The 25,799-nt window shown below is 28.5% G+C and overlaps 3 long non-coding RNA genes and 1 pseudogene across 3 annotated transcripts; 2 read left to right on the top strand and 2 right to left on the bottom strand.

The window, feature by feature from the left end:
• The first annotated feature begins 660 nt into the window (after positions 1 to 660).
• Positions 661 to 1,862, top strand: LOC132933564 (uncharacterized). Its single transcript, XR_009662901.1, has 3 exons — positions 661 to 726; positions 811 to 1,285; positions 1,807 to 1,862. It is a non-coding gene; the product is annotated as an uncharacterized LOC132933564 (long non-coding RNA).
• A 5,956-nt stretch (positions 1,863 to 7,818) lies between these two features.
• LOC132935265 (uncharacterized) lies at positions 7,819 to 15,373 on the top strand. Its single transcript, XR_009663199.1, has 14 exons — positions 7,819 to 7,971; positions 8,056 to 8,307; positions 8,362 to 8,514; positions 8,590 to 8,767; positions 9,212 to 9,349; positions 10,738 to 10,974; positions 11,613 to 11,732; positions 11,817 to 12,049; positions 12,116 to 12,477; positions 13,723 to 13,882; positions 13,953 to 14,135; positions 14,357 to 14,590; positions 14,662 to 14,801; positions 14,990 to 15,373. It is a non-coding gene; the product is annotated as an uncharacterized LOC132935265 (long non-coding RNA).
• A 2,410-nt stretch (positions 15,374 to 17,783) lies between these two features.
• On the bottom strand, positions 17,784 to 18,744 carry LOC132933571 (uncharacterized). The gene is made up of 4 exons (XR_009662903.1): positions 18,622 to 18,744; positions 18,307 to 18,557; positions 17,996 to 18,218; positions 17,784 to 17,931 (listed from the first exon to the last, which is right to left on the bottom strand). It is a non-coding gene; the product is annotated as an uncharacterized LOC132933571 (long non-coding RNA).
• Positions 18,745 to 24,797: 6,053 nt separating this feature from the next.
• Positions 24,798 to 25,463, bottom strand: LOC132934294 (uncharacterized; annotated as a pseudogene).
• Between the last annotated feature and the right edge of the window lie 336 nt (positions 25,464 to 25,799).

Here is a 25,799-nt window from a genome sequence, read left to right as displayed (position 1 = left end):
TTGTAGACATTTTTTTTTTGTTGAGAGATGTTATCTAACTTGTGGGGAATCTTAGATTTAAAAAGAAAAAATTTATGAATTCTCAACTCAAAATAATTTGCTAATTTGCATGATTTTTCGGTATTTTGTCAATATCTGAACTTTAAATGCTTATAAATAAAAACTGTGACTAAGAATTTTTAATATTAGAAAAATAAAATCATATTCTACGTAATAATTCCGGAAAAGATGAAAAGCGAAACGTTATTTCGACAACTTATCGTGCACAAAAAATAAAAACGTATTACTCAGAGAGTAAATTTACTGTATAAGACTGAGACGATAAAACGCCCGTGTTACCTCTTAAATGGCAGGTCGTGGAGCAGGCAGTAACCTGCGTTCACGAAGTTTCGGACTTCGGTAAAATGTAATGCCCGCCACCGACCTGCGAGAAGTACCTCCGATTGATAATCATTGTGACTTATCACTATGTACCACGCACTATGATAGTAATAATTGTTATCAAATAAAAAAAAACCATAATATTATTATTTTTTCGTTTGCCAACGTTTGAAGCACTCGCGAATTGCGATTATTTGAAATTTGAACAAAAATACAGACCACAGTCGTACAGAGTTTTAATAGTTCTATTCATACATATTATTTACATAATCGCCATGCATAAGTGTATTGTTTTTAGTAGAACATCGGAAGTATCGCCTAGCCAAATAATGTTAGTATTAATTTGTAAGTATTATTTTCTAGTTGTACTGATTATATTTCTTAATAATATGGAATCAGCCTAATTAGCTAATTTGTTCACACCTATAGATTTCTAAAAAATGAAAATAGAAGGAAATAATGGCTTAACATCTTTGAATTAAATGATTATTCCAATTTCTATCTGGCATAGTATCTGCGGATTATTTCACAATAACTGATTGTAAACAATGCTCTCATAACATAATCCAAACCATTTGTCTGGTTAAAGAAGTAAAATAAATTTTAGTAATTTATAGCGACATTGGTACTACTTTAAGAACGACCAATAAATCACATTTATGTAAAATCATTTAACATAATTCTTGAATTAGGGATTTATATAGTTTTAACAACTTAACATTTTCAGAAAATTGTGTTTTGAATGAAGGTGTCGGTCGTGCTGCACATACAAGTAACTTGGAAGTCGATCAAATATCCTTACAATTTTTCAGACATTGACTTTCATGAAGATAATTCAATCGACTTAGATGAAGCCATACAATAATGGAGCAAATTATGAAACTTAAGAGTGAGAATATTGTTGGTAGGTTTTTATTTTAAAGCTATTTTTACTGTGCTTTAAACTCTCATACCTACCTGTTCACAGGACATATTGTATAATATCTATAATTGTGTGAGTGGACACATTTTTGGGTATAGAAAGGGCTCAGTCCGTTTAGTCAAAATAATTGATAAATAAATAATTATATCTTAATATCTTAATATATCCATCACTTGTTTTAAAAATAAAATACAAATAAATGCTTTGTACTTCTCTATAAGGTTCCTTAAATATTATTAGGTTGTCTTTAAGTTTGATTATAATATTATGTCATATCACTCTAATATTAAAACTATAAATACAAATTGAATCTACTGTACTCACATTTGCTGAGACTAGTAAATCTTAAATAAATCTTAAATAAATTTTAATAATTTATAGCAACACTGGTAGTAATGCTCTGAGCACGACTAGTAAATCTTATCTAAAAAGCAAAATTAATTTAACATTATTCATGCATTTCTGTTGTGTTTATATATTTTTTATAACTTTACCATTTTCAGAATATTGTGTTTTTCCGACGATGAGTTAAAAGAAAATGAACAGACGAATAAAGGATATGGAGACCCTTACAATTGATGATTTTTAATTCACCCAGAAAAGCCTTAGATACTTAATAATGTCTAATTCACACACACTTATGTAAGTATATCACTCAAGTATCCAATTTTATCGAACTATTGATATCGTAACTATTGTACAAGATTTTTTTGACAAACCTTGCTTCACCTGTCCAGAATGGTTGGCATGAGCTATGAAAAGATATATATACAGAAGATGTGTCTGACAGGCTGTTAAAAAAATTGGGGTGTCCTGCATACATAAATGCATACATACAAAGTATGTAAATTTATTGATCATAGTAATATTAACTATCAAATTTTAATTAATATGTAAATTATAGGATTACTGGTCGTCAAACCCGTTCCCATTCATGGAATTTACTTCTCAACAAGAAAAGACAAACTTCTTTGTAAGAAAGCTACGCGAACACCAATTACCTTCAATTGCACTCTGAATCATCTTTTTGAATAAAACTATTTGTGTAAGACTTATTTATATTTATATAGAAAACTTTATTTTTAAATTTTATAGTTAGAGAAAATAGTATTTAAAATCTTTTCTTTTTTTTTTTTTTATTTGGGTTAAGGCTTCAACTACTCAGGTCATTAGCCTGTGGTACTGTAAGGGGGGGGGGGGGGGGGGTACTGTAGATTTGTTTACTCGTGATTTGTTTTGGCAGAATTTTTAATTTGGGCCCGGGTGGGGGATGGCAGCACTTGTTCCCCGGACACTGTGACTTGCACGGAGAAAAAATGTCGCCCGGTGGTCGAGGATCGAACTCGGACCGGCCGTGCCGAAACCGTCGCGTTAGGACCGCTCGGCCCCTTTAAAATCTTTATTAGTTATAATATCATAGTTTTCATATTTGTCGTATTTATAGTTTAATTGTAATTTAAAATTTAGAAATATATGACTAATGTGCTGTAATTTATTGTTATATTTGCAGCAGTTTTTTTCTACATACTAAGTAAGAAGAAATAAATTACAATATAATATAAAATGTAACTGTATACATATAAAAACAATTAAAAATTTTTGTTTTTTATGTCTATGGATATAACAAAACTTTAAACTAAATCTTATGACTAATATGTTAATTTCAACTATTTAACTTAAGTTTTATGTTTTTTATTTACATTTTATTATGATTAGAGCACAAACTTGTGTGCATATTTTTTCTGGGTGATAGTATGATATGCTAAGTGAGCACAGAATTTGTTTCATGACCATAACAATTTGAACTGTAATACATTTGGGCTGCATATTCCAACAACTAACTCATTTTTTTGTATTGTAAATCCATTTTTTATTGCTTTCATGCAATTGTTTCAGTTGTGGAATTTTAATTTTGAATATGTTTATTGTTGACTTGTTTTGAACTGTAGACGGATATACTCCGTTTTTTTAAACTTTTTTATGTTTTTTTCTATGAATGTTAATAAAATTTTATTTGTTGTGTAAAATGGGTTGGAAATTTGATACAAGGCTCTTAATATATTGTTATAATGGAATTTGAAAAGTATTAAAAATCTATTGTCACAGTTTTATATTTAAACATTGAATACTTCCAACAAAATTCCACGTAAGTAGGTTATTCTGTAACCAAAAAATCGCAAAACTAAACCATGGTCTTTATTTTATAGTTACCTATTTTATGTTCAAATTCGGAGGAAATTACATATTAAATAACCAAGAATAACGATTTTATTTTGTTTTTGTTTTATAATATTTATTCAACTTACCTGCTACCTTATTAATAATGATTAATAACTATTAACAATATAAATATAATATAAAATATCCACGCTGACAAACCATCATCGCTCAGAATCGTTTTTCGTATACAATGATATATCATTGAGTTCAAATTTAATACCATCAACTATACGGGCGAATGTAAGTTCCTACACGAGATATGACAGGTAAAAATCATCCATGGGTATACATACATAAGTCCTTTTTTCCCTTTTCACTTAACATATAATAAATAATTACGTCCATTTTTATAAATTGTAATATAAACTGTTTACTTTATGTTAACTCTGTTAGTAATGAACGAGTACTGAAATCAATAAAATGAGACTGTCCATACTAACATTATAGCCAATAGGTAATAAAGATAACTCTAAATAGAATGTAATGCATTAAATTGTATCGCCATGTGGGAAAATACATACTGATATATTTTTGTTCGTCTAGCTTCAGAAAAATTATTGATTCACAGATAATTATTTTTACAGATATCGATTTTGTTTCTTAACTAAACATAAAAATAATAACACAGTATGACTATATTGGCTATACTGTTAAGTGTTTGAACAAATATTTTTTTATTATTATTCATAATATTCATATTATTGTTATTAGTTATTTTATACGATTATACCTATACAAATAAATAATAATGTATGGACTAGATTCAATAAAAAGGAAGGTCGTGTTCGGTATAATTTTTTTTCGTGTGGGAACTTACTTATAGGTTAATTTTAGGACAGTAAAAATACTTAGATTTTCTTCAACAGTATCTTTTCTGATAGGAAAGTGAATCTAGTTGGTACTTTGGGAGGGTTAAAAGTAAAATTTCACACTTGTTTTCAAAAGCGCCATGAAAAACAAATTAACGCAAAAATACGCAAAATCTGTTTTCGAAAAAAACGATTTTGGTTTTTGGTGCAACTCTTAAACAAATGACTGTAGGTACCTACATTCAATTTTGACTGAATGTTTATATTAGCATTTTCTATACATCATAACATTTCCCCCCCCCCCCCCACCCCATTAATAATCTGTACCTACACCACTGGATGGAGACAATGAAATGCCCGTGTTACATAAATCGCTGCAGTGTTGTAAAAAATACTTTTAAAAAGTATTTAAGTAATTACTCAAATACTTTTAAAATACCTCATAATAATCAAAATTCTGATCAGTCATGTTAGTTTCTTTTTAGTGATAGTTCCACCACAACAATGAACTTTTCTCTACTGAGGTATAATATATTAGGTTAAAACTATATAGGTATATATTTGGATATCCCAAACTGTCATCGATCGTCGTCGACAATAAACAATAATGATATTATTGATAATCATTTTCTTGGTAAATAGGTGTTACTAAAAATTAGGAATAATATTTTCATACAGTTAAATCAGGGGCTAAAATACTGTGTCCCATGAAAATCAAAATGTGTCCCCTAAATGATAAAATACGTGTGTCCCAAGTTTTATAACATGTCTTCAGTTTTGTAGAAATAACAAACATTAATCATTTAAATTTACTAGTTACCTATTCCGTTAACTTAAGTTACCTACTTATTTTATTTTTATATTATGGACAAGTTTTTTATAAAAAAAAAAAGATTAAATGATTATGGGTCAATACAAAGTAATTAAGTACCTGCCTTAATATAAAATAACTAAACATGCAGGTACATCAAACATTTAAAAAATTCTATGTTGTGTCTATTGAAATACAATATTGTTAACTGTAATACCTACTGAAAAGTCAACTAGTAAGAGCATCGTAATTTATAGAATATTGTCATAATATTATAACGCGGTCGGGGATGACCCGTTAAATATAAGATATTCAGGGAAGAAATTAGTTCTTTTGAATATATTTTTACCGTTGCTCGGGAGCACGAAATGTATCAGGATCTTAATATTACAAATATATAACGACAGATCTAAATTATTATTAATACAAACAAATTTATCATTACTTACGATCTACGAACAAAGTTACCAAAAATGTAGGATTGTACGGAGTTCTGTACGCGCGTTATGGAATCGCGGAGAACTACTTTTTTCTTACGTAGCGATATTGGCCGGAGCCTTACAATCATAAAATATATTATAAGTGGCACATAAACCGGAAGGGCTTAATATATTATAGTCAACGCATAATATAACTATTGTGCATATTATGATGCTTATAAAATAAACGTAATGATGTAACATACGTTACATTACCCCACTCTCTTTTAATGGAACATTTTAAATATTATATATATATATTTAAAAATAACAATATAAATCGTGTTCAAACACCACTCCTTTTTTTACAATTTAAGAAAATATTATTAAGGTTAGTTTTATTTAAATTGATTGAAATTTTACCTGTTTTGAAGATTTATCACTGTTTTGGTGCGAATGCGTGATGACTGATATTTACATTATATATTTATACATATACTGCATGTCTGCATTTATACACATAATATTAATTGTATTTTTGAGTGGCGAGCGCTCTATATCAATTATTTGTCGATTCATCAGTTTTTGATGATCGTATATGTATATAATGAAAATCAAATCTACGTAAACCTTTCTAATGTCAATGGCTTGTTTTTTTTGTGTTTGTGTTATTGTAAAATTTCAACCAGTTTATTACTACCATTCTTATATTTTATAATAATATTATGGGTATAATTAAGTATAGGTGTAAGTATATGCTATACATATCAGCAAAATTAATAATTTTAAATATGTATTGTTATTTATTTTAATTCTAAAATAAGTTAAGATATTAAAAAAATTAAACTGATTATCATAATCATAAATCGGATTTTAAAGAATTAGTTAGTTATTTTTTATTTAATAAATATAACTAAAAGGATCTACAGAATACATAATAATATACATATAATATAATATTATAAATTATAACAGTTTATTTAACAAACCCAATATTATTTTCTAAACATAATTAAATTTGTTTTTTGTAAAAACTTGAATATTCTATAAACTATTTTGTTACATAAATTATATTCTAATTGATGTTGATAACCTACTGTTTTTATGTAATAATATATAACTATGTACAGCGCGCCGCACGTTTCTAATAATATTTGAGTGATTTGACACTATAACTAATAGGTAAGACAATTAGTATAGTATAACAATAGCAGAGGTCGTTGCAATCGTAGGAAAAACAATTAAACTATAGAAGGTGTCGTCATACGTATGTTTCCCAGTGGCGGATCCAGGGGAGGGCAAAGGAGGCATTGTCCCCCTCAATCGCCGTAGTTTCCCTTTGTTTTACACTGTGTTTAGCCAATTTTGTAGCAAATGTATATACTTTTTGTACTTTCACCCCCTCCATGCCTCCGCCAAAATTAAGCCCTGGATCCGCCATTGATCTTTCCTGGAAAGCCAACACCCATACTAAGGATGCGAGTCGACCAGCATACCAAATACAAGACCCGAACTCTGTCTCATGACCGAGCTTAGCCACTACTACGACCACCCACTCCAAAGGACACAATCATATATATATAGAAGCCCAGGACAAGAGCTCTTCAGACGTTTAGGGACACTCAGAGTCAGGTCGTAACACCACTCACAGTTTAAATTCTATTTTAAGAGTCGTAACACCACTCTTTTACACCATAATACAATATTATAACATTGTAATTTTGTACAACATTAATAAAAATTCATCATACCTAGTACATCGCGTATTTCATTTCTGCGTTGATGTATATATCGACGTCGGTTGGGACGTAACATGTGAAATACTACAAACATTTTTAAATATTTTTCAATTTTCTACACACATAGGCTTTTATTGTTTTTAGTGATTTAAAATAATTATAAAAGTTACCTCACTACCTCACTTACATGGTAAGTGGTATTTAAAAGCAGGGGGGAGGTTTTGGGTGTTACAACCCCCACAGGTTTTTTTTCGATAGAAAACTGTCAAAGCCTAAAAGTAACGGTTAAATTAATAAGTATGTTACCAGAAATCAGATGTATTTCAGACACCAAGTTAAATAAATTATAAGTTTAATACCCGCCGCCGACCAGAAGTCACCACCAATTGATAATCATTCTTATCATTCTGACTTATCACGTACCACGAACTATGATAGTAATAATTGTTATCAGATAAATAACAACATGATAATGTTACTATTTTTTTGTTTGCCGACGTTTATTGAATCACTCGGGAATCGTGATTCTTTGAAATCTGAACTAAAATACAGACTACAGTCGTACACAGTTCTATTCATACGTTTTAGTACAAAATCATCATGCGAAAGTGTATTCATTTTAGTAAAACATCCAAAGTATCGCCTCGTCACATTGCGTTAATTTTCATTTGTAAGTATTATTATCTAGTTGTACTGATTATATTTCTTAATAATATGGAGTCAGTCTAATTTGCTGATTTGTTCACAAATATAGATTTCCAAAAAATCAATGAAATAGAAGGAAACAATGGCTAAAAATCTTCGAATTAAATGATTATACCGATGTCTACCTGGCATAGATTCCGCGGTAATCATTTCACAATTAATGATTGTAAACAATGCTCAGTAAACTAGTAAACATGGTCAGAGAGGCTGTCTTAAAACATAATCCAAACCACTTGTCTGGAATAGAGAAGTAAATTACATTTTAGTCATTTACAGCAACATTGGTACTACTTTGAGCACGGTTAGTAAATCGTATCTAAGAGATAAAATGCATTTAACATAATTCATGAATTAGGTGTTTGTATATTTTGAAAATTATATTTCTCCAACGATGGGTTTGAAGAAAATGAACAGACAAATAAAGGATTTGGAGACGTTAAAGTTGAAGAATTTAATTCATCCAGAAAAGCATTAGATACTTAATAATGTCTAATTCACATACACTTATGTATGTATATTACTTAAGTCTCCGATTTCAAATGTTCGCCAAAACCAAAAATTATTAGTGGTTTATCGTTTTCAGTTCATACAGTGGATTATACTTATTGTTTTCAAAATTGAAATATATGATGTACCACATACAAGAAACTAGGAATTTGAGCCAATGTATTGACAATTTTTCAAACGTTGACTTTCTTGAAGATAATTCTACCGACTAAGATGAAGCCATACAATATTGGAGCAAATTATGAAACTTAAAAGTGAGAATATTGTTGATAGGTTTTTATTTTAAAGCTACTCTACTGTGCTATTAACTAACATACCCTCTTATTCACTGGACACATTGTATAATATCTAATTGTGTGCGTAGACACATATTAGACTCGTATTTGTATATCGAAACAGCTCAACCTGTTTAGTCAAAATTAAATTAATTAATAAATAAATAATTATATGTTATAATCTTAAAATATCCCTAACTTGTTTTATAAATAAAATACAAATAAGTGCTTCCCTATAAGATTCCTTAAAATATATTTTTGCCTCTAAGTTAGATTATAATATTATGTAATATCACTCTAATATATTAAGACTAACGGTACAAAATTGTATCTACCGTACTCACATTTGCATGTTGCTCGTTATTCAAAGAGAGAAAACAAATGGGGCACTGGTATATTTTTAACAAAGTTTTCATTTTTTAGGCAATACAATTTTGCTGAGCAAGAATCTAATTTCAATAACACAGAGGGCCGCAACATATTTAAATTGCCAAGAAACACATAACTAGTTTGGACTTTAGTAGCTTTTCGGAAAGGAAATTGAATATAGTTGGATGACAGGTAAAAATTTAAAATTCAAAAATGGAAAATTCATAGGTGTTTTCATATACATTGGTCAAAATAGTTCTTTTAGAATTTTCTATACATTGTACAATTTTTAAAACAATTTTACTCTTTTTGAGATAGCTATAGGGATAAAAACATTTTGGAATTACATTTAAATTATTAGTTTTCTTTATTCACTATATTTTTTACAAATCCCATACCTAATTGATAATAATGATGATAATATACGGTTATTAACTACATTTGTTTTTAGAAACAAAAAATTATTTTATAACTTATCACTGTTGATCTGATTGTTGTGCATAGGCGGTCCCCAGATTTTAAACAGATACAGCATAGATGGCTAATTTCAAATGTTAGGATGTCAGGAATGTGTACGAAGTTAGATTTACTGAGTATTGATGAACCATAATTTACTTTAGACTATTATATATAATTGTTGAAACTAGTAAACTAGTAATTTCCTTTCCTCCGAACTTGGTTTTTCTTCATATGATAATCATAGTTATGATTGTGACTATATAATTACCGCTGTTAGCCTAGGGTCTACCTCCCTCTAGCCGACCCGTCATAACTGCACCCGTGATTGGTTGTTTGTTTCTTTTTCGGACGATGATATGTATAATTTTTTATTTAAATTTTATCGATTATTTATGTGATCGGTGAGTGAATATAAAAACGGTTAATGAAAACGTATTGAAATGTTTCTAGTGGTATTAATGGTAAATTAATTTTTATAGCACTTTATTACCCGTAAAAAGAAGGCGAATCTTATTAAAATTATGATTGTGCAACTACTTTTGGGTGTACCATGCTGCAGCCTGCAGAAATTGTAATTCAGCCACCCTGGTAGGTGATCCAACTACGTCGGATCACGGACAAATGACAACTCTTTCACCAATCACCTTGGTAGGCAATTTTTAAAATTCAATTTGATGAAAGCTTATAAACACAAATAATTTCAACTGTTGACTGTAACCAATGGGAACTACTAATAAATAAAAATAAAACTTCAATGTCCCTATTGAGAACCTCTTTAAAATGCGAATTTTTGGCAAATCCTTTCTTATTGCACGGTGAAAATATGAGAAGAACCTCTATTCCAAATTTCAAGTTTGTACGTTGCGTAGTTATTGAGTTACAGCGATCAGTGACTAAGTGGAATTTTGATTTTATATGTATAGACATCTTTCAGGTCCATCGTCTATGTGTTGTTGTTTAGTAAATGTGACTTATACTTAAGGTTGTTTTCAAGCAATGGTTACTGCTAGATTTCAATGTTAATAGTAAAATTAAATCTTAATTCAAAAATTTAAATATTTACTTTCCAATTACCTACTAATACATTGTATCACATATTTAATTATTATAATGTTTTTTAGAGTTGATACACATATTTTGTTTGTGTCTTGTTCTGAACAATTGGATCAAAAGCCACATTCAGCTGTTATCACACATGTCATTTGTGATATCTCGTAACTATTGAACAAGATTTTTGGACAAACCTGGCTTCACCTGTCAGAATGTTGCCAAAGCTGTGTGGTGGTGAGCTCTGAAAAGATATATTATATTGAAGATGTTGCTGATAGGCTGTTAAAAACTTTGAGGTGTCCTACAAAGTATGTACATTTATTGATTATAGTAATATTACCTATCATTCAATTCAAATTTAACACCATCCATTACAGTGACCTACTTGTAACCTACTGTGCATCTGAGCGAAATCTACTTACCCACCTTTTCTTATATTGTATATATTATAACTAATTATTAATAAATAGCAAAAACAAATTATGAAATGAAGTAATATGTGGTATGTAAACTACTAGGTCTATGTTGTTTATTTAAAAATATTTTGGTGCGGAATTAGGTGTGCAGTAGCAAAATATCTTAATTTTAGGCTTTGGCTTAGCCATTACTACGACTTATCGTATGCACAGACACAAAAAAAATAGTTTCATAAAAGGCCAATTCACTCCAATTTTTAAACTGACAATGCTTAATGTGAACTGCTCTGATAGATCAAATCTAACAGCCCGTGTTACATCTTACTTAAATTTAAAGTTTAAATCTTAGTCCGTGGCTATAAGTAACCACCAATAATCATTGTGACTTATCACTATGTACCACAAACTATAATATTAATAATTGTTATCAAATAAATAACAACATAATATTATTATTTTTTCATTTGCTGACGTTTGAATCACTGGCGAATTGCGATCATTTAAAATTTGAACAAAAATACACACCACAGACGTACAGATTTCTCATAATTCTATTCATACATATTATTGCATAACCACCATGCATAAGTATATTGTTTTTAGTAAAACATCTGAAGTATCGCCTAGCCACATTATGTTAGTTTTAATTTGTAAGTATTATTTTCTAGTTGTACTGATTATATTTCTTAATAATATGGAGTTGGTCTAATTAGCTAATTTGTTCACAACTATAGATTTCCAAAAAATGAAAATAGAAGGAAAGAATGGCTTAACATCTTCAAATTAAATTATCCCAATTTCAATCTGACATAGTATCTGCGGATTATTTCATAATTAGTGATTGTAAACAATGCTCTCAAAACATAATCCAAACCATTTGTCTGGGGTAGGGTCGTAAAATAAATTTTAGTAATTTACAGCATCATTGGTACTATTCTGAGCACGATTAGTAAATCGCATCCATGAGGTAAGGTCTTTTAATATAATTCATGAATTCGGTATTTAGATATTTTTTACAACTTGACATTTTCAGAAAATTATATTTCTCCAGCGATGAGTTTGAAGAAAATGAACAGACAAATAAAGGATTTAGAGACGTTAAAGTTGATGAATTTAATTGACCCAGAAAATCATTAAAAACTTAATAATGTCTAATTCTTATACACTTATGTAAGTATATTACTTGAGTATCAGATTTTAAATGGTTTTTTTTTTTAGTTCATATAGTGGATTATACTTATATTTTCAAAACTGAAATATATGATGTACCACATACAAGAAGCTAGGAAGTCGATCAAATATGCTGACAATTTTTCAGACATTGGCTTTCACGAAGATAATTCTACCGACTTAGATGAAGCCATACAATATTGGAGCAAATTATGAAACTTAAGGGTGAGAATATTGTTAATAGGTTTTTATTTAAAGCTATTTTACAGTGCTTTAAACTCTCATATCCACCAGTTCACGGGACACATTGTATAATGTCTATAATTGTGTGATTGGACATATATTTGAATATAGAAAGGCCTGTTTTTGTTAAAATAAATTGATATATAAAAAATTATATGTTAATATCTCAAAATATCCATAACTTGTTTTTAAAATAAAATACAAATAAATGCTTAGTGCTTTTCTTTGGACTTCAGTATCTTTTCTGAAAGGAAAGTAAATATAGTTGGATGATAGGTAAAAATTGAATATTCATAGGTGTTTTCAAATACATCGGGCAAAACAGTTATTTTAGCATTTTCTATACACCATACAATTTTTAAATCAATTTTATTTATTTGAGCTAACTATAGGGGATAAGACATTTTAATGGAATCACATTAAAAATATAAGTCTTCTTTGTTTACTGTCATTTTAACAAATCCCATACCTTATTGATAATAATGTTGATAATATACAGTTATCAACTGCATTTATTTTTAGAAACAAAAAATTTTTTTAGAACTCGTCACTGTTGATCTGATTGTTATGACAATTAAACTGTAGTTTGGGACATTGCGAGTAAGTGGCAACTTGCTACAAAATAAAGTTCTATTGAAGTGTAAAATCATGTTAACATTATGAACATCTAAACTTTCATATAGATACAAACTAATAAGTTGTACAACTTAATTATTGGTACAGGTTAATATGAATTGTTTATTTTATGTATAATATCACATTTATTTATAACTTATATCTTTTAGGTCCATAGTTTATGTGTAGTTGTTTAGCAGATGTCTTACACTAAACAGTTGTTTTCATGCAATGGTTATTACTAGATTTCAACGTTAATAGTAAAAGTAAATCTTAATTAAAAAATACTCTGTTCAAAAATTTAAATATTTACTTTCCAAATACCTACTATTAACATTGTTTTTCATATTTTATTATCATAATGTTTTTAGAGTTTACACACATATTTTGCATATTTTGCAAGACTAAGTGAACACCAATTACCTTCAATTGCACTCTAAATCATGTTTGTGAATAAAATTATTTGCCAATGACTTATTTATAATAATAAAAAAACTTTATTTTTAAATTTTATAATAAGAGAAAAAAGTATTTAAAATCTTTATTAATTATACTATCATAATTTTCATACTTTTCGTATTTATAGTTTAATTGTAATTTAAATTATTTTAGAATTCCTCACTGTTGATCTAATTTTTGTGCATGGGCGGTCCCCAGATTTTACTTCAGGTGCAGCGTAGATGGCTCATTTCTAGAGAAGAAAAATAAATTTTGCTAATTCACAGCAATATTGGTACTACACTGACCACGACTAATAAATTACATCTAAGAAGTAAAATTAATTTAACATAATTCATGAATTTCTTTTTTATTTATATATTTTTACAACTTGACATTTTCAGAAAATTGTGTTTCTCCAACGATGAGTTAGAAGAAAATGAACGAACAAATAAAGAATTTGCTATCGCCAACCGCAGGAAGGGGACCGTAGATATATACTCCCTGTATTGTGATGATTACCTAACTTAACCACAATAACATAATATTATATTATCGTTCACCGACTTTTAAAATCATTCAATTAGGTATTTAAAATTTGAATAAAAATACCGACTACATTCGTATAGAGTTGTATTTATATGTTTTAGAACAAAATCATCATTCATAAGTGTATTCTTTTAAGTAAAACATCAAAAATATCGGCTTTCCACGTCACTTTAATTTTCAATTTCATTTTTAGTTGTACTGTTTATATTTCTTAATAATATAGGGTCAGTCTAATTTGCTAATTTGTTCACAAATATAGATTTCCAAAAACCGATTATAGAAGGAAATAATGGCGGTAATCATTTTACAATCAGTGATTATAAACAAGGTTCAGTAATTAGTAGATATTATGGTTAGAGGCTGTCACAAAATATAATCCAAACCACTTGTCTGGGATATAGAAGTAAAATCAAAAATATAAAATAAATTTTAATAATTTACAGCAACCCTGGTAGTACTGCTCTGGGCACGACTAGTAAATCTTATCTAAGAAGTAAAATTTATTTAACATTATTCATGTATTTCTGTTGTGTTTATATATTTTTTACAACTTGACATTTTCAGAATATTGTGTTTTTCCAACGATGAATGAGAAGAAAATGAACAGACGAATAAAGGAGGATATGGAGACCTTACAATTGATGATTTTAATTCACCCAGAAAAGCCTTAGATACTTAATAATGTCTAATTCACACACACTTATGTAAGTATATCACTCAAGTATCCAATTTTAAATTTGTGATATCGTAACTATTGTACAAGATTTTTTGACAAACCTTGCTTCACCTGTCAGAATGGTTGGCATGAGCTGTGAAAAGATATATTATACAGAAGATGTGTCTGATCATAGTAATATTAACTATCAAATTTCATTAAATATGTAAATTATAGGTTTACTGGTCGTCAAACCCGTTCCTATTCATGGAATTTACTTCTCAACAAGAAAAGACAAACTTCTATGAAAGAAGGCTAAGCGAATACCAATTACATTCAATTGCACTCTGAATCATCTTTTTGAATAAAACTATTTGTCTAAGACATATTTATAATTATAAGAAAACTTTATTTTTAAATTTTATAGTTGGAGAAAAAGTATTTAAAATCTTTATTAGTTATACTACCATAGTTTTCATACTTGTCGTATTTATAGTTTAATTGTAATTTAAAATTTAGAACTATATGACTAATGTGTTGTAATTTATTGTTATACTTGTAGTAGTTTTTTTGTACATACTAAATAAGAAATTTTTAGTGAGTAAGAAGAAATAAATTTGATTATAATACAAGATATAACTGTTGGCATATAAAACAATGAGAACATTTTTTTTCATATCTTTGAATATAACAGAACTTTAAAAGTAATCGTATGATCAATATGTTGCTTTTATCTTTCTAACTTAAGTTTTACCGTTTTTATTTACATTTTATTATGATTAGAGCGCGGATTTCTATGCATTCGCATATTCATGGTATGATAATTTAATTTGTTTCATGACCATAACGATTTAAACCTTTTTTTCTATATGAGAAAAAGAAATCTAATTTTTACACATACATTTGTTTCATGTTATTCTGATTCTAAATAAATCAATTTTTTATTGGTGTTTTGCAATTATTTCAGTTGTGGCACTTAAATATTGAATATATATGCTTATTGTGAAATAGTAATAAAAAAAAACGTATTTTAACTATTAAAAATTAAAAACACGATTCCTAGTAATGCATGGCAGTAGTTACAGCTCTTAAATATTTTATTTGGGTTAAGTGTAGAAAAACTGGAAATTAGAATCGTATATATTCAATTTTCGAATAAAAAATTGGAAATCTATATTTGAAAAAAAATTAGTTAATTAGACTGATTCCATATTATTAAGAAATATAATCAGTACAACTAGAAAATAATACTTACAAATTAAAACTAACATAATGTGGCTAGGCGATACTTCAGATGTTCTACTAAAAACAATACACTTATGCATGGAGATTATGTTATAATATGTATGAATAGAACTATTAAAACTCTGTACGACTGTGGTCTGTATTTTTGTTCAAATTTCAAATAATTGCAATTCGCGAGTGCTTTAACGAAAAAATAATAATATTTTGTCATTATTTATTTGATAACAATTATTACTATCATAGTTCGTGCTACATAGTGATAAGTCACAATGATTATCAATTGGTGGTTACTTCTGGCCACGGACTATGATTTAAATTTAAATTTTAAGTAAGACGTAACACGGGCATTTTATCGTCTCCGTCTTGTATAGCAAATTTACGATCAGCAGTTCACATTTAGCATCGGTAGTTTAAAAATTAGAGTGAATCGCCCTTTTTCCTTTGGAGTGGGTGGTCGTAGTAGTGGCTAAGTTCGGTCACGAGACTGAGTTCGGGTATTGCACCCGACTTATTTTCGAATTTTGGAGCGGTTAACGACGGCGCCGAGGAGCGTAGCGACGAGTGCAGCTTATACACGCGCAGTCACTGACAAGGGATATTGTGATATCGAGCTGTGATATTGTGTAAATTTACAGTTTTTAAAAACTATATAATGTATATAAAATGCTAAAAGAAGTGTTTTGCCCGATGTATTTAAAAACACTTATGAATTTTAAATTTTTACCTGTCATCCAACTATATTCAATTTCCTTTCCGAAAAGCTACTAAAGTCCAAACTACTTATGTGTTTCTTTGCAATTTAAATATGTTGCAGCCCTCTGTGTTATTGAAATTAAATTCTTGCTCAGCAAAATTTTATTGCCTAAAAAATGAAAACTTTTTTAAAAATATATCAGTGCACCATTTGTTTTCTCTCTTTTAATAACGAGCAACATGCAAATGTGAGTACGGTAGATACAATTTTGTACCGTTAGTCTTAATATATTAGTGATATTACATAATATTATAATCTAACTTAAAGGCAAAAATATATTTTAAGGAATCTTATAGGGAAGCACTTATTTGTATTTTATTTATAAAATAAGTTATGGATATTTTAAGATTGTAACATATAATTATTTATTTTTACTAAACGGGCTGTGCCCTTTCGATATACAAATATAATATGTCCACCCACACAATTAGATATTACACAATGTGTCCCATGAACAATTGGGTATGAGTGTTTATAGCATAGTAAAATAGCTTTAAAATAAAAACCTATCAACAATATTCTCACCCTTAAGTTTCATAATTCGCTCCAATATTGTATGGCTTCATCTAAGCAGCTAGAATTATCTTCAAGAAAGTTGAACGTTTGAAAAATTATAACAATAAATATGCAACAGCATACAAATCCGCGCTCTTATATCATAATAAAATGTAAATAAAAAAACTGTAAAACTTAAGTTAAAAAGTTGAAATTAACATATTTAACATAAGATTTAGTTTAAAGTCCTGTTATATCCATAGATTAAAAAACAAAATTTTTTTAATTGTTTTATATGCCTACAGTCACATCTTATATTATATTACAATTTATTTCTTCTTAATTAGTTATTTAGTATGTATAAATAACTGCTGCAAGTATAACAATAAATTACAACACATTAGTCATATATTTCTAAATTTTACATTACAATTTAACTATAAATACGACAAATATGAAAAGTATAATAGTATAATTTATTTAGAATTTAAATAAATTACATTTTTATAATAAAATTAAAAAATAAAAATTTTCTTATAATGGTAAATAATATGCCATTGACAAATACGATTCAGAGTGCAATAATTTAAGGTAATTGGTGTTCGCTGAGTCTTCTTTCAAAGTTTGTTGTTCCTTGTTGAGAAGTAAGTTCCGTGTGTGGGAACAGGTTTAACGACCAGTAAACCTATAATTTACATATTTGATTAAATTTGATAATTATTATTACTATGATCAATAAATGTACGTACAATAGGACCCCGCTAATTTTAACAGCCTATCAGCAATATCTTCAATATTATAATATATCTTTTCACAGCTCATGCTCATGCCAACCATTCTGACAGGTTAAGCATTAATCAAAAAATCTTTACAATAGTTACGATTTCACCAAACATATATGTGATAACAGTTGAAGGTGGCTTGTGATCCAATTGTTTAGAAGGAGACACAGGCAAAATATGTGTGTAAACTCTAAAAACATTTTAAAATACAATAAAACTATAAATATGACAAATATGAAAAGTATGATAGTATAATTTATATTGATTTAAATACCTACTTTTCTTTTTTATTATATACTTTCTGATGTGTAGTGTGTTGAAATATAGGAAAAATAAGTACACAAATAATAGGAAATAGGTACCTATCAGAATATACTTATTTAAAAGTCTTCATCAATTATGTCCATTGTTGATAGTTGAGGAATTTTAATAACAGCCACTGAAGCTTTTTGGTAATCGCCAATTTTTTTTTTCAAAGAAGTTTGTGTTTCCTTGTTGTAAATGGGTACGGGTTTGACGACCTGTAAACCTATAATTTACATATTTAATTAAATTTGATAGTTAATATTAGTATGGTCAATAAATGTACGTACTGTAGGATTCACCAATTCAAAAACAGCATATCAGTAACAAATTCAATATATATAGACATCTTTTCACAGCTCAAGTCAACCATCCTAACAAGTAAAGCCTTTGTCAACAAATCTTGTTCAATAGTCACGGATTCACAAATGGCATATTGTGTTATAACAGCTTGAGGTGGCTTTTGAACCAATTGTTTAAATAAGAGACGGGCAAAATCTGTGTGTAAACTCTAAAGAACATTAAAATAATAAAATATGTGATATAATGTTTGTACTAGTTATTTGGAAAGTAAATATTAAAATTTTTGAGCAGAGTATATTTAATTAAGATTTAATTTTATAATTAACTTTGATTTCAAGAAATAACTATTGCTTGAAAACAAAACAGATTTAATAAAAGCATATTATATAGTATAAGCTTAAATATACAATTGAACATTTAATACATTTTTACTAAAAAATAATTTGCAAATTGTTGATAAATTTTGTCAAAATGTGAACTTTAAATGTTTATAAAAAATTGGAAATCTATATTTGAAAAAAAATTAGTTAATTAGACTGATTCCATATTATTAAGAAATATAATCAGTACAACTATAAAATAATACTTACAAATTATAACTAACATAATGTGGCTAGGCTATATTAAAAAAAAAAAAACACTTATGTATGGTGATTATGTAATAACATGTATGAATAGAACTTTTAGTAATGTATAAAATGTTCAAATTTTATAGCTAAGGATTGAACACTTACAACAAGGTTCCAGGTAAGTAGGTTATTCTGTAAGCAAAAAATGTCAAATATAAAAATCACAGTTGTTTTTTTTGATATATATATCTAGTTATTTAATGTTCAAATTTGGAGGAAATTACATATTATAAATAACCAAAATTACACACATATTGTATACCTACAATGATATTATATCATATTGAATTCAAATTCAAATTTTAGACCATCCATTATACGGCTAAAGACCCACTTGAAACCTACTATACAGCAGAGCGACATCCCTTACCAACATTTTACTTTCTTGATTTTTAATCAAATAAGTATTGTAACTGAAATGAAAAAGTCTGAATTTTGAAAACTTTAAGAATCTGTGTTAAATAGAAAACTAATAAATATGTAACTCAGTAATGATAAGAAGGTAGGTAATTTATCTAGCTATAATATAAAATATAATGAGAGGAGAATAGCTAGAAAGTTGGTTGCTAACTCATTAAAAAGAGATTATCAAGTAGATATTAAATGTAGAATTAAAATTTTTAAAAAAAAATTATTTAATTTTTCATAGATGTTATTTTTTGCTAGACTTTCATTTAGCGAGGTAGATTTCTGGAATTGGGAACGGATTTCGTTGTTTGGTGTCTTGTTAGATTCACATTGTCTAGGAAAAGTGCAGTGATGATTTTCAGAAGTTTATCTCCAATCGTTAGTTCATTACAAAGCTGTAAAGCTGAAAAACATCAAAAAATGCCCGATAAAATTGATGTGACAAATTTCTACAAACGATCTGACCGTTGTTTATTATTCTGTAAAAGCATACTTTTAGCTGTAGCAATCTTTTAAGCTTACTTTTAGCATACTTTATGTACTAGCATACTGATCTACACTTAATATATTTGACATCATTGTATCTGTTTGTAATAATTAATAATCAACTTTATTTAATATTTGTATGCTTAAATTATTTTAATTGTAATAACTATGTCTGCTATTGTCACAGTATTCACAAGCTCAATGGCGAATTAAAATAGGAGCGTATAATTGTTGAATATAATATATTTTTGTAATTTTAAAAATTAAAACCTATCTATTTTAAACTTTTCAGGTGTTGTGGTCCTGCTTTTTCCAAACGATTTCCGCACAGCAGCCTTACCTTATTTACAGCAGCATCACATCAACTCTCATAATAGTTGTAGTTATTATTAGTGATAGTTTTAATTTTAGCTATATTTGTAATTAAAAAAAAAAACGGGGTTCTCCCCCCCCCCAAAAAAAAAAAAAAATAGTTGCAGCTGTAGTTTAAAAGAAAATAGCTGTTTTAGTTTTAGCTGTAGTTTAAAAAAAAGAAAATAACCCCAAAAAAGTAGTGGTAGTTGTAGTTTTAATTAAAATTAAAATAAATTATAGTTTTAGTTTTAGCTGTAGTTGAAAAAAAAAAACCCAAAAAAAGTAGAAAAAAAAAATCCAAAAAAAGGAGTGGTAGTTTTAATTAAAATTAAAATAAATTGTCGTTTTAGTTTTAGCTGTAATTGAAAAAAAAACCCGAAAAAAGTAGAAAAAAAAAATCCAAAAAAAGTAATGGTAGTTTTTAATTAAAATTTAAAAAAAAAAATAGTTGTTTTAGCTATAGTAAAAAAAAACTCCCCAAAAAAAGTAGAAAAAAAAAACCAAAAAAAAGTATTTTCAGTGGTAGTTGTAGTTAAAGTTATAAGTATAATTGTAGTTGTAGTTTTAGTTATAATATTAGTTGTCGAAGAGGGTAAACTCAGACAGCAAAAAGTCGTAGAAGTCTTACTCAGGCAGATAAAAGTGGGAATAAATTTGTAATTCAGACACAGAAAAAAATTATTTATAAGCTTTAAAATGAGTTTATAAAAAAATTTGGATGAGGTAGCTTATTATGTTAAGACTCAATATCCAAATTTAAATTTTGGAAATGTCTCAGTTTCTGACAGTTGTGTAACTAATATTTGCAATATCATCTTTAATAAAGAAAATTATAATAGTTTAAAAAAATCAATAGCAAATGCTATTAATAGAAAAACTTCATCTCTTCATAAACGTATTGAAAGTATGAACAATGTTGATTTATGTAATGTGTCAGAAATGAATAGTACAATAGTAAAATGTATTAGATTCTCAGCGAAGCGATGAATGTATTGATTTTACAATGATGTGTGTTTTTTTTTATTTTTGTGTCTGTCATCACCTTTTAAGACAGTAAAAGTGCTTGGATTTTCTTCAATAGTAAAATTTCCCAGTAGTTTTCACAAGCGACTTGAAAAACAAAAGAAAAATTAAGGAAAAACGGGAATTTTTAGGCAAAATCTGTTTTCAAGAAAATCGATTTTGGTTTTTGTTGTAACTCTAAAACAAATGACCGTAGGGATATGAAATTTTGACTGAATGTTTATATTAGCATTTTCTATACACCATAAAATTTACAAAATATTTTGACTCTTTTTGAGCTGTTTACGGCAATTGTCAGTTTTCAATTTTTTTAGTTTTTTTTTCTATAAATATCAATAAAATTTTATCTGTTGAGTAAAAAAGCTTGAACATTTAATAGAAGGCTCCTAGGTTATTGTTTCAAAGGCAAATGAAAAAAATTAAAAATTCTTAGTCACAGTTTTTATTTATAAGCATTTAAAGTTCAAATTTTGACAAAATACGGAAAAATCACGAAAAATAGCAAATTATTTTGAGTTGAGAATTCATAAAAATTTTTCTTTTTAAATCTAAGATTTGAAAATGTAATATAAGATTACTCATAAGTTTGTCTACCTTTATCAAAAAAAAAAATGTCTAGAAGAAACTTAAATTAAATTTTTATGAGCGTCTGAAATTTATATTTTTACAACATTTGATATTTACTCGATTTCTCATGTAACAATTTTCTTATTTTATTGTAATTAAAAAACGAATAACTGTAGATACTTGAAAATTTCACTGAATGTTTTTATTAGCATTTTCTATAAACCATAAAATTTTGAAAATATTTTGACTCTTTTTGAGCTGTTTACGGACATTGTCAGTTTTCAATTTTTTTAGTTTTTTTTTCTATAAATATCAATAAATTTTTATTTGTTGGGTAAAAAAGCGTGAAAATTTAATATAAGGCTCCTGATATATCGTTCTAATAGCAGTTGAAAAATATTAAAAATACATAGGCACAATTTTTTTTTATAAGCATTTAAAGTTCAAATTTCGACAACATTTATCAAATTTATAATTTATTAATTATTTTGTGATTAATTTTATAAATTTTCAACTTTTATGGCTAAGGATTGAAAATTTAAAACAAGGCTCCACGTAAATAGGTTATATATAAATTACTTTATTCAAAATAATATCATCAAATTTACTTGATAAAATCATAAGCTGACTGACCGTTTTCGCTCAGAATCGTTTTTCTTATACAATGATATTATATCATTGAATTCAAATTTAACACCATCCATTACAGTGACCCACTTGTAACCTACTGTACAGCAGAGCGACATCCACTTTTCCACCTTTTGAAAATTGTAACTATACGTCTAGTGATTTCTTAAATTACAATAGCATAATTCTAAATGCCATATGTAAACACATTAAAGTAGCTGCAAATCATGTCAACCGTACTAAAGTGTATAGGAAATTTAAAAAACACTTTGATGTGTCTTTGTGTAATCCATCAGATAACACAAACAATATGAATTCAAATAGTGTTTATTTTAATGAAAATTCTAGTGTTGAAAATTGCATTTCATATTCTGATCACACAGAGCCTGAACTTGTGCATAAAGACCACGTTTCACTTGAATACACAAGTGTATCGCCCCAAAGTGATTGCAGTTGGATGATAAGAAATCCACTAATACCTTGTAGTGCTCCAATTCTACCACAAAGCATAAGGGTTGAATCTGATTTTGTTACACCAAGTAAATTGGAATGCAGAAAAAATGTTGGACTTGTGCCAAGTCCCCTTAAAAATTCCTATTTTAAGAAAACCCCAGTTAACGCTGGTATTGTGCTATCTTTGGAAACAAAAAATTGTTTTCCAAAGCAATACGATAGCGACGAATGTCCATTTTTATGTGAAGAGTGGTCTCTTTTGTTATATACACATATTAACGGTAAAAAACTTTTGGAAAAGACTAAATATCCTATTATGTTTAGGAAGCGCATAAGAACTGTGAACAATACATGCGTTGTTAATGCAAAAAGTGTTAGATATTTTAAAAATCATTGCAATGTGTACATGTATTATAGCCATGAGGGGTGTAAACTTTTTAGAATTAAAGTCCAGCCTCAAAACGGAAAGTTTGTGGCGAAAGTATATAGTTCTGGTTTAAATTACCATCACAATCCAGATGACAATGGTCTCACGAACCACGTAAAAGGATTTCAGGGAGACTTATACATAGAAGCGCTAAAAAAGACTAAAGCGTTTTCTTTCAGGTCGGACGCTGCTGACATGGCATCACCTACTCAGTTGAATTGTGTTAATTTGCAAGGCATTAAATCAGATGACATCGTCAGAAAAATCATTAAATCAGAGGCCTTAAATGCTTATGATTATGATAAAGATGATTTTCATGACATTGTATTGATGTGTAATGACAAAGAAAACAACTTTGTAAAACATATCGGCATACCGTCTGTTCACTGTTATAGTAACGAGCAGTTGGACATACTAAAAAATCTGATTAAAAAACAAAAACCAGTAACTGGGTATTTGGATGCAACTGGTACAGTGGTCAGGAAAATTGACAAGAACAGCAAAAGGATTCTGTACTATGTTCTAGTTGTTAATGTCCCATTACCTAGAAGCTCAAGTGTCACGTGTCCCGTTGTTGAAATGATAAGTTCAGCCCACGACATTGTTGCGATTTCACAATGGCTGAACGCTTTTAAAGCATTCGTTTTGAAACACAAACTGACTTGGCCAGTATTCACAAATATAGTGACAGATTTCAGTTATGCCCAAATGAATGCCTTGTGTATAGGATGGAATGGTTTTACTTCCATATTCGACTACCTTAACTGGTGTTACAGAGTATTGGTTGATAACCACGACGAATCTAATGTCACCATCATAAATATAATGTGCAAATCATTACACAAAAATTATAGTAAACCATGTCTACACATATTTTCAATCTGAGAAAAACCATCGTAAGACTGTAGAAAAAACCAAAAAAAATCATGTTATTGATTGGATATGTATACTTTTTAACACAAAAGATGTTTGACAGATGTTGAACAATGGTTCAAAATATTTTCAGTAATACTGTTGTCACCTTATGGTATAGCAGACACAAAAATGCCATTAGTACAATGAGAGCCAAGTGTAATGATAAATACCAATTCCCAAATGAATCGAACAACGAAGATGAGGATCACTTGGAGGAAATAAATAAATTTCTATGCGAATTCAACACGAGTAATTCCATGATGTTCTGTAGATTTCAGTCAATCATAGAACAGGTTAAATCTGAAGTCTTAAATTGATCTGTAAATATTGAAAATACAAGCATTAATGAATATTATGACGAATCATATTTACACGAGTTTATAGCTAAGTGTGTACCTTTCTTAGCACTGTGGACACCTATTATGAATAATAAAGTCAACAATGGCATTGAAATCCGCCAGAGTAATGCTACCGTTGAATCTTGGTTTAAAACAGTCAAACAAGACATACTAGAAGGCGACCGTAGGTTTAAATGCGGCTGGTTTTTAAAACTTATGAGACAGCGTGTGACGAATGTACACAAACAAATGAAGTACAATATTAGAAAAGGAAATTGCACTCGTGCGCTTGATTTTGACAGTAAGTCTAAACAGAGTACAACTAAAAAAAAGGGAAAAAGAAAAATTTCAGAATTGTCTAGCCTTAACCATTTAGACGAAACAGAAAGTTGGGGAAAAAAAGAAAAACAACACAAACATCTCCAACACACCAACTACCGTCCTTTCAAAGCACAGTCGTTAAAAATCCCAAAGTCTTCGACCATTATGGCAGATAAAAATAACATTTAGCCCAAAGTGGTCGATGGTATCAAAAGCGTTGTGGTTATAGAATGTGACAATGAAACTAGGTTCACTATTGATGAGCCAATTAACAACGACATGGTTGTACATGATTTGAGTAAGCCATTGGGCGATATTTTTTTAATGAAATCGGTTACGACACCTGGCAGTCATAAATCTCCGTTTCAACGATCAGTGCAATCTATAGATTTACACAAAAATATGCTACCTAAAGATTTGACATGCTACAAACGAATGGCAGAGAATAATAATTATATAGTTGGAACTTATAGTTACTTATAGTTAGTAATTGATAAAGAACAAAATTGTGACATCTTGACCGACCTTTACTTCTAAGATTTTGATACATTGTCTGGGGAAGAATGGTTGTGTAACTTTGTTGTAAACATCTGTTTGATGTCATATGCTAAAAAGCT

The sequence above is a fragment of the Metopolophium dirhodum genome, chromosome 1 (assembly GCF_019925205.1).
Source record: "Metopolophium dirhodum isolate CAU chromosome 1, ASM1992520v1, whole genome shotgun sequence".
Classification (NCBI taxonomy): domain Eukaryota; kingdom Metazoa; phylum Arthropoda; class Insecta; order Hemiptera; family Aphididae; genus Metopolophium; species Metopolophium dirhodum.
The sequence above is the reverse complement of the archived record's forward strand: the minus strand, read 5'-3'. Positions and strand labels throughout refer to the sequence as shown.